Raw genomic sequence first — 11,639 nt, 5'->3', positions numbered from 1 at the left:
AAATGCAGCCTATTCAATTATTGGTGCTGGCAAAATTGGGCAGACACATGTAGAAAACTAAAAATTGACCCTAGCCTTTCACCATGCATGAGCATTAACTCAAAATGGATTAAAGACCTCAATATCAGACTGGAAACCTTGAAATTGCTAATCTACATTTTTCTTTAAAAAGTTATATTATTTTAATTATAAACTATCGGGCTCAAATGTTTATAAAGACATCTCATCTGCAAATAATTTAATTTAATGTGAATAAATGAAACAATTTTCCATTGTATTCATTCCAGGAAAAAAAAATCACTTAAAGTACATGTATTCATTTTAAGTGTTTGTTCTGGGTTTTATTCTTATAAGATTTATTACCAATGCAAAATCAATATGACTACAACATACATTTTGATAATGAGATGCTTCATTTCCTTTTCTATCATCTTGTGGATATGTGGATCAATTCCTTTTTATTTTTATAAATGTAAATAGCAAGAAAGACATTTCATAATTTCAACAAATAAACACATGATAATAAAACAATATTACTATGAATCTGTCTCTGTTCTCTAAACTTCCTAGATATATGTGAAAGTTATACTATTTTCCTAAAAATTATTCTTTCAGAGTTAATAGAATTAATATTTTCATAAATTGCCAGATTTTAAACTGAGCTACAGTTTTAATATAATCAGCATCAAATTTCAGTGACATTCTCTGTGTAAATATTGAAATCAGTCTGAAAATTCATATGGAACAAAGAAAATTCTGCATAACTAAAGCAATCTTATCTAGATAGTACTTAAATCCAAAGAATAGACTCCCTAGATTTTTTTTTTAAAGATCAAGTTATGGGCTATTGAAATATCAAGTATATTGTCATGATTTTGTTTATCAAAAACTATGTTTAATTTATTTGAACTGAGCATCTATGTAATTATTTGAACTGAGTATCTATGTCTCTGTTATTTTTTAGCTTAGCGGTAACATTAATTAATGCCATTAAATTTAATCATATTTCAAATAGGCTTTTTTAAAAAGTGCCTATGAAGTAGAACTGCTGCATTTTATAAGATTTCATAAAGTTTTCAATATTTTTATATGGCTGATGAATTTTCTACCAATGTTATACTATATAAACCTCTATTACAACTGTCAGTCTCATTACATTCCAATTTTTATAAAGACCGAGAAGTGAAACTTCCCACTTTTACATTGTATTCTGTTCTTCATCCTTTGTAGATATATTAAGATTAGACATATATTTTACACATTACTATAAGCTTAAATATATGAGTTAAGAGTGATAAGATGCTAGAGATTCTGTGGATCTAGAATGAATGTAAACTACTGTTTTCCATTTGATTAAATTTGGATTCCTCTAACCTTAGCTAATAGGAAAATTATTCTTTGGTTCCTTCTGAGGAATAACAAAAAGAATTCTGGCATTCAGGTGAGAGGGAACTGACCAGCACAAAATCCTTACAGCAATACAATGCATTCAGACATGGAAATATCCAAAAGTGCAACACAAGTGGAAAAAAACCACTGGGATGCCAAAAGTGTAAATGTTTTAAGAAGACAAGAATTCTAATTACCTTGGATGGGAAGCTCAGCATAAAGCTAAATAGTTGATTTGACATTAAGAGTCATTATATTGGACTGTTTTATCAGGATTACACAATAACACTGCAATAAAAAGTAATGTTAAACAAATCATCTACCTCAGAATTTCCTAAATAGCATTTTACTACTGAAAGAATATTGTTTTTTTTTTCTTTTTTGATATGTCTTTTTTTCTTAAATTGAAGTGTTTTTCTTTGTTGGAATCCCTAATGAATTTAGCAGTCTTTATGCTTAGCAGGAAATCTGGACTGATCATTTGAAGCCTGTTTTCTTTATACATTGTGGAGTTGGGGTTTACTTTTGGACACCTAATAAATCATGGTCTGGCATCTAAGAAAAAGACTATTGCCACATTGCTAAATCCAAGCGAGGAAAAAAAAACCAGCAGTATAAATGGTTGGACTATTTTTCTATCTTTTTTCTTATAAACACTAATAAAAATGGTCTTTAATAATGGTATGCTAACTTTTATTATATATTTATGCCCTACTGTTACATGGAAGTAGCCATGGCTTTGTTTTTGAAAATGTTACATTTTGCTTTGACAAATAAGGAATATAGCTCATCAAGGAATGCAGCCATATGTGATGCTTTTCTTTTTCAGGCAATGCCCCCACTGGATGGATTACTGTTGACAGCTTTTGACCAGAGGGAGCCATTAGATTTTGCTGGCTGGCAAACAATTATGGCTTTGATATGAACTACAAGGTAAAGACTAAAAGGAATACCAATGCAGAAAAACATACTGGCTCTGTGTGGTCTCTAGATTCTTCCTGTATAAATGAAACAGATATATTAATAGATAAATCTTAAAAAAGAAAAAAATGAAAAAATGCTCAAACTATTGAAGGATTCTATCAAGTAAAACAGGGAGGAAAAATTTATCTTCAAAGAACATTAGTGGAAATTCATACCACTAAAAATAATCAAAGGGTTTATCTCAAGATGATGAAAATCTTTCAACTGATGCTATTAGTTGGAAAATACTGCAAGTTATTTGTGCCTTTGGAGATGCATTCAGAGATGCAATGAACTCAATATAACAGTTATGTTTTATACACAATGATCTAACAGTTTATTTGAACAGACAAGGCATATGGATCAAGGAATGCTGTCAGACAATAGGATAACAAGACTAATTTGTGCTGAGGGACATGGCAACAATTAAGATAAAACTGTAGTATGATGCTTGAAAACATTAGAGGACTAGGAAAATGGACAAATACCATGATTTCATGGAGACTGCAATTATAATAAAGGTTTACATAGCTAGAATACTATTTTATATAGAAATTCTAAAACCTTGACATTTCACTCATTAGTTCTCCCATGAATTTAGATTTTAATTAACTAGAAGTAATACATCAGTAAGCTAAATAAGTTTTAATTGTTATTATAAAAGTGTTGTCTAAAAGGTTTACATTTAGAACTTGCATATTGAATTTTTAATATAAAGTTTTAGATATCCTAGGCAGAATGAAATTTTGTACTCTTTTACTGTCGAAAGGTGAAATAGCTTATAAATTTCATGAAAATAGATTTAGTAGTTTGTAAAACACAACATTTAATTTTTGATTTTTCAATTTTATTTATATGAATCTTATCACTTTTCCTTATAGATATTGTTATCAATATCTGTCTGCTGTAAAAGTAGGATATGATTCACCAAGCATAATATATTACATTGATTTCAGTTTGGTAGCATAAATGTATATATTTACTATGTTATGCCATTGTCAATGATAAACTTGTAAGTGAAAATATACCTTGCATTGAAATAAATGCATATATAACAGCATTACCCCATATTGCTTATTAGAATATTTCTGCAACAACTTATTTTAATGTGTCTGGCTTCTCTATGTTTTTTAAAATAATCATTTTATTTATTGAAATAAAAGTACAAGAAAAGTACAGTTGTAATGATTATCCCTAAAGAAGACTTTTTTGAGTTGTATGACTCTAAAGTCATTACTGAATAATATTTACAGGTATGATGTAATTTCCTTTGTAACAATGTTGAAGCTAAAAATAATCATTTCCTAGTCCTTGTCTGCAAATTTGTACCAGTTGACACAAGTTTAAGACTATAAAAATCTAACTATTTGGCATTCAGTTACGAGTGATAAATTACACCCTAATAGGAACTTATGCTGTTAATTTTCAAAGTAATCTATTTTTCCTTTAATTTCTATTTTTCATCTCTTAAAACAGATTAACTATGGTTACATGAATTTAAACTCAGCTTCCCACAAAGACTCAGGTTATGGACACAATATAGACAAGACTCCTCATTGTAAAATAGTCTATAATCCAGTGCTCAATAGGATCTGCATTCCCATATGAAATCTCTTGAGCATAATCTTTACTAGCTTCTTTCCTATCAGTGTTCTGAACTCCCAGCTAAATCACCTGATTAGCCCTACATACATTATTCTAAACCTTATAAAATTCTTCCCAAGTTCTGTCCATGTGATTGGATAGTCATTACAATGACTCAGCTTCTTTGGTTTAGACTAAGTATATTATTTCTCCTTAAAATACTACATATTTCCATTTTTGAATCATTCAGTTCAGACAAATGGTCAGAAAATATCACCTATGAAACATAAACAAGATTCAACTGAGTTTTGAGGACAGCACAGGTTAGTTTTTGAATAATCATTACCTAATATTTGAGGTTTGAACCTTTTACATAAAAATGAACATTCTTAACATAGATTTAAGTACATTAAAAATGTATAACAAGTCTCTACAATGCTGAATCTTATAGTCCAATTCACATTGAAAGCCACTCACCAACCTGACGAGTAATTTTGTCTTTTTCCCCTATGTTTCTGAAATGCTGTTTTCCAATTGTGAACAATATATGTACCAGCTTTGTAGATTTGATATACCCGTGTATCTATCATATGTGCATTGTTTCAACTAGATTTAGCATCAGTCGGGATTTGCACAAGTATCTGCCATTACTGGATCTGAATCAGAAAACTATTTGTGAAGAAATTTGGGAAATGTACTTCCTCATCTTTCTCCTTCGTAGTAACAGAAGAGAAAGGGCAGTGATAGAACTGAATATTAATGTGTTGTTCCAAATGAGGCCACTTTTAAATTAGATCCAATTGTTGAAGGGAGCACACCCAAATAAACAAAATCATGGATGAGAATGGAAATGTCACGACAGAAATTACCAAGACTCAGGGCATCTTAAGGGAATACTTTTCAAACTTTTATGCCAACAAATGTGAGAATCTACAAGCAATGGATGAATTTCTAGCCAATATTAACACACCCAGTTGTTGAAAGACCCACAGAATATGGCTATATGGTTCCAAGATAAAAGTGTCAGGCTTATTATCCTCTGATGAAAACAAGAGATGTCATCAGAGAAATGAGGAGATGTGGGTGTACCTTCATTTCCAAGAGTGTGAAAACAAAGAGGGTCGAAGTACCTGAGATTGTTCTATCTGAAAAAAAGATGTGGTTTTAACATTTGAGGGAAACACTGGGCCACACTTAGAAGTAGCAAAAATGGAAAGTAACATTTTGCCATATAAAGCTAAACTTTTGATGTGTGGATGGGGGATTATGGGTCCCTACACTCTTGTATCCCAGAGGGGATTCATGGGGATAAGAAGAAGGATAAGCTGTGGGAGAAGGAAGACACATTTGAGCTAAATGTGGCAGCTACAGAGCTTGGATCTCATTTAATTTGCAGTAGTATAGGAAATAGGCATAAAAGCTATGAGTTGGAAAAAGGCAAAAGGATTAAGTGAGGTTGGAGCTGGAAACATGAGACAAATTTAAAAAGCATCTTTGTAATGTGAGTTTAAGAACCCTCAAATGAGTACAAAGGAAAGGGTAGACAGATAAATGTGAATATGATATGAATATAAGACAAGATGAGCACATCTATATTTGGTGTGTGTGTGTGTGTGTGTGTGTGTGTGTGTGTGTGTGTATGATCCATTTGTGAAGGTCTTATATTCTTTTATATAGCATAGCTAATACAGGATTTCAGCACAATCCTTACCTCTGGCACAATAGAGGTTTGTATGATTGAAAGAAAACTTCTGAGTTCCTAGCTTCTCCCTGGGGAGATACAGTGCTTACTCTCCCTCAAGAATTCTAACTTTTCCAGGTATTTCCTGAAAGAATGGCTTCTGTATCACCTGTCTAGGAACTCTGACAGGATCTAACATGTCAGGACCTTTAAAGGCTAAAGAAAACAGAGGTAATGGTATGACATAAAGTTAGGGCCCTCACCAAAGTTCATGGCCCTATGTCTGCACGGACCACTGTGTAAGAAATAAGAACTTATAGCTCTCCCCTAGGGAGAAAAAGAAAGCTAGCTACATGTTCAAGGTCCCAAATTATTGAAGGGCTGCTCAAAGATCTGGCTTCTGTCTTGCCTGCTTTGTAGCTCTGACAAACCCCAGCATATTCTACTAGTCTTATAACCATAGTAAGAAGAGTATTTGAAAAAGTACATACAGCCCCTCCAAATACCTCTTCATTCTCAGTCACCCCACCAAGTGCGGAGTGATTGTTCTGAAAAAACAAAAACTAAAACAAAACCCATTCCCAGCTACTCTCTGGGGAAAAGATTTGAGATCAAAGTTGCTAGTTCCAAATCCCCAAGTGTTACAGTGCTAGCCTCTCATTTGTCTGTGTTAGCACAGTGATGAGATGGAGGATAGCCTAGGACTGGATTGTCCAAAAAGGGTTGAGAGGCTAATAATAGATAATCTGTGTGGATTAATTGATGAAGAATTTCCTCTGTACAAAGTTACTTTGTGACAATTGAGAAATTGATTTCCTAATATTTAGTTACAAACACAGACTGAAGGAACTGAAGAACAAAAGGAAAAGCACAATTCAAACAAAACAAGATTGTACCCAACTCATGCTGGGAATGTGGGAGGAATGGCTAAGCACTTCTAAAGTCAGGGGAAAGGCCAATAAGGCTGGGCGTGGTGGTTCACGCCTATAATCCTAGCGACTCAGGAAGCTGAGATCTGAGGATCAAGGTTCAAAGAAAGCCTGAGCACTAAAGGACCAGAGACTCTTATCTCCAATTAACCTCCAGAATACGGGAAGTGGGGCTTGGATCCAGGGAAGGACGATAACCTTGAGCTGAAGAGCTCAGGGACAACACCCAGGCCAAGTTCAAGCCCCATGACCCATTAAAAAAAAAATAGAAAGAAAGAAACAGGCATTAAGGTCCAGGAACACCAAAGGATCAGAGCTTGTTGGGAGCCAGAGTGGAATCAAACTGTACCTTGACTTGCATCAGAGGATGGCTTTATTGTCTTATTGTTTTCTGGCCCTATTCTATGTAAATGACCTGAGAATTACCATATGAATGTAACACCTGGAGGTTCCCTGGGTCTGGAGGAGGGAAGAAGCGGGAGTGAAAAATAAAAGCGGCAGTCTTTACCTGGACTGCGGACATCCCGGACCCGGTGTGTTTGTCTCTCTTCTATTTCTTCCTAGTCCTTGCCCCCGATTTCAGGAACCCCAATCTGCGAACCCTGGTTTGCTGCCGATTGGCCCCGGCAAGAGCTAACATGAATTTAAAAAAAATATCTACATTAAGACAAAAGGTTAAAGAAAATTACAAACCAGCAAGAGTTAAAATAGTTGCCAAATATAAAAATGTCCTCCATACAAGTTGCTCATCAGAGACCCTTCAAGACAAAAGTTAAAACAAGGGTGATAAATTTCAAGTTTCAAGAAAAATAAAAAAGAAAAGAAAAAATAAATGAAGAATGAAAGGAGGGAGGGAGGGAAGGAAGTAAAAAAGGGAAAGGAAGAAAGGAAGGATGGGAGGGAGGGAGAAAGAAAAAAACTGACACCTACAAGTACAAAATTCAGTGGTCCATCCAAATTGAAGGAGAAATAAAGATTTTTCTCAAGAAAAAAATAAAATATGAGAGCTTTAGCCCTATAAAAAGTCCCCAAAAGAATTCAAGTTGAAATGGTGGCAATAAAAACCTGCAAAATGTATAAAAGTACATAAAATATTTGTTGTTGTTGTTATTGCTCGTGGGACTCTGGGCCTGAGTGCTGTCTGAGTTCTTCAGCTCAAGACTACCACCCTACCCCTGGAGCCACAGCACCACTTCCGGATTTCTAGCGGTTAATTGGAGATAAGAATTTCAGGGTCTTTAGTGCCCAGGCTGGCTTTGAACTTTGATCCTCAGATCTCAGTCTCCTGAGTAACTAGAATTATGGGCTGAGCCATCAGGCCCAGCAAGTGTAGATTCTTGTTCTGTGTGTGTGTGTGTGTGTGTGTGTGTGTGTGTGTGTGTGTGTGTGTGTGTGTTTTCAGTCCAAGGGCTTGAACTCAGGGCCTGAGCACTGTCGTTAAGCTTTTTCCTCAAGGCTAACTCTCTGCCACTTGAGCCACAGCACCACATCTTGTTTTTCTATGTATGGGGTGACTAGAAATCTAACATGGGTCTTTGTGCATGGTAGGCAAGTACTCTACCACTAGGCCAAATTCTTGGACCCATAAATCATTTTTAACTCTGCCATACAAGCAAAAGTACAAAAGCAATAAAAATAACTAGCTGATAAATATTCTAATAGAAAACAATACAAATACAAGTAAAATAAAGCAAAGTAATAGTTATATAAAACTTTGATGTTATTATCAACTTACTCTCATAAACACTGTCTTAGTTTTTCATGGCTAGGATAAATTAGTGAGAGAAACAAATTGAAGGAAAAAGATTTATTGTTGCTCACTGTTCCAAAAGTTTCAGTCTTTTCATTTATGGGCTGTAGAGAGGCAGAACACCAGGATAGCAGGGTGTTATGGAACAAAGTTGCTCAGAATCATGAAGGCCAGGAAGCAAATGAAGACACTTAGTCTATTTGGACAAGTTTTATCTTTTCAGGACATACTCTTCATGATGTGCTGCCTCTAAATAGGTTCTACAAACATTTTTAATAATATAAATCCACCAACGGTTTAATCCATTGCTTAGGTCAGAGATCTAATGATCCAATCATCTCTCAGTGATTAGAGCCATGAGCTAGAAACTAAGCCTGCAACACATAAGCTTTGTATGTACATGTCATGTCATATTTAAGCCATACTGGACTATAATAAGTTTCATATAAGCTCTATATTAATCTTGAAGAAAGTACCTAGGGTGTTGCACAACAGTAAAGAAAAATACAGCTTCAGGGATGTCATGAATGAAAAAGAATAAATGGAAGCGCAAAGCTACAAAGAAACTGAAAAAGAGAAATGCAAATCAAACAAAGCAACAAAATAAAGCTGGATATACATATTTCAATCTACCTATTTTATTCTGTTATTTATTGATTAATATTTAGGCACTTAAAGGATGAATTGTCTGCATATTTATACTATTGCAACTTCTTTATGAATTTCCATTCATATCATTGTATAACATCTTTTTTACACCTGACTATAGTCTTTGAGATATCAAAGTCCTTTACTTCACCTAAGTACAGACACACATGCTTTATAAATGACTGAATATAAAAAATGTTAAGATTCAATTATATGTGATCTACAAGAAAGACACATTAATTTTAGAGACACACATTGACCAAAAGTGAAGAGATAGAAAAGGTATGCAATGGAATCCAAAATTATGTCACAAGACATTATATTTAGTAAAATTGTTTACATTTATCACCAAAATGTTCAGAAACAGTTTACCTCTGAATTCTAATAAGATTAAAAGAATTACAGCAAAACTTTCACAAACTTGCCAAAAGAATCGAAATAAAGGGACATTCCAAACTCATTTTATGAAAAGATCTATGCACTGTTGTCCTTAGAAAATATTAGAAAACTGAATCCAAATGTAAGCTTTTAATGACTGTATATAATGAAAACATGAGTATCCATACAGAGCAAGATTAGTTAAACATATGAAAAATAATTTTTAAAAAGGATACCCTATATTAACTGTGAGGTTATTAAAAGCACATGGTCATTTCATAGGGAAAGAAAAGATTATATGATAAAATTCACCACATTTTCATTACAAATACCTCACAATGATCTAAGGGTAGAAGGAAATAAATGTAATCCATTAAATGATGACAGCTAACATCAATTTAATGGTGAAACCCTGAAAACCTTCCATCTAAATTCAAGAATGAGGATGACTACTTCAATCTCATATAATGTTAAGAAGCTGACTATTAAGATGTTGATTGTCCACTCTCTCAGCCACAAGAAGAAAGGTAGAGAACGGAGAATTACTTTATATACAGATGACACTGAAATCCTGACTCATCTTTTTTACTTTCCTATGGGGAAGAGGAGAAGGAGAAACAAGAATATTTTTAATGTACTTAATTCTTTATCTATATCAGATTAGAACAATAATTCAAAGATTTGTTAGGTAATGAGGTACTTCAAGTGTATATGATCTATCTAATAGTTGAGTTCCAATTTATATACATTAAACAATTGCATAAATGGACCACTTTCTACTTCACATTAAATTACCACACACTGTCTATTCATCTACTTATTTTCTGACAAGAATGATTGAATGCACTATGGTTCAGGAATGTGCTAAAGTCTGAGGTTACAAAAACATGTCAGATGGAGTACTTTACCTCAAGGATTTCTAATGAAGAATATAAGCTGTATAATTAATGATTGTGGTGTCATAAGTGCTCTGATTAGAATATGATATGAGATATATTGAATTACAGATAAAGAGTATTTAAATAAGGTGAAGGACTCAGTGAGCATGCCTTCTGGAAGAAATGAGCTACTTCAATTGTGCACAGTAAAAGAAGAGAATAATGTGAAAGATATAACAAAATTATTAAATGATTAGAGGAAATAATGACCATTGGGGGAAAAAACTGTTCTTTTTCATATTATGAAGTCACATATTTTATTTCATATATATCTAGTTAATTTTAATCCTTTTAAAAATATAGCATACTTATTTTTTGTAGTGGGATTGATAATTGACTTTGAATATTCATTATTCTTTTTTTTCTTATTAAGGAATCCTCGTTTTAATTAAGTAAAAGTCCTAGCCTGACTAGATAGGTAGCTCAGAGGCAGAACACTTGACAAGTTTGTGTAAAGACCCTAATTTAATACATAGCACTGAAAAAAAAACTATGAAAAGATGGAAAGAAGGAAAGAAAAAAGGAGGGACAAATGAAGGAAAGAAAAGAAGGAAGGAAGGAAGGAAGGAAGGAAGGAAGGAAGGAAGGAAGGAAGGAAGGAGAAAGACATGGTGAAATAACAATGACCTAAATAAAAGAGTGACATGGCAAAGCACTTTCAGGTAAGATTGACATGTGGTTAAATACTTAACAAAAGTATTGTCCTTAAACAACATCATGTATCCTTGTGCTTTTCATTCTCAAGTTGGAAAATCTTGGAAGGTTGGCTCAAGTTGGAGTAGAAACTACAAGGGGAAAATGGCAGACAAAAACACAGGAGTCCAGAATATTGAACTCATGGAACATAACCTCACCTCTCAGCTGTTCTGAACTTCTTTACTAGAAAAAAAAATGTGGAGATTAAGATTTCCTGTTGCTCAGAGAAATTGCATTCCATTTTAATGCATGTAATTTTATTTCTACAACCATCTCGTTAAAAACATTCACAAATTAAAATTAAGTTCATATTGATAGGACACTTCGGGTAGTATAACACTTCAGCAAAGTGTACGTATCTCACCTAAGACTCTCAGGATCTTGTGAAGTGATAGCCTCTATAATTAGCAGCTCCAATTTAGAAGTTCAATGTCATAGATCAGTGAGAAAGAGTCAAACAGCGAATCTAGCACTATGCATACGTGTCTGCTCTTGGCTAGGATGCTGTACCTCTAAGTAGGTCAAAATTTAGAAAAAAATAGTTTTAAAAATAATATTTTATTTTATAATTTAAAACAATGAATTCACTATGCCTGTTTAGGATATCATCCTCCATTTTTCACTAAGCACTTGTAAAGCAACATAATTTAAAAAATTAAGCAAAATGAAAAGCATGAATTTGA

Source organism: Megascapheus bottae, chromosome 5, assembly GCF_031878675.1.
Source record: "Megascapheus bottae isolate mThoBot1 chromosome 5, mThoBot2.hap1, whole genome shotgun sequence".
NCBI classification, from domain to species: domain Eukaryota; kingdom Metazoa; phylum Chordata; class Mammalia; order Rodentia; family Geomyidae; genus Megascapheus; species Megascapheus bottae.
This window is presented reverse-complemented; position numbering follows the sequence as displayed.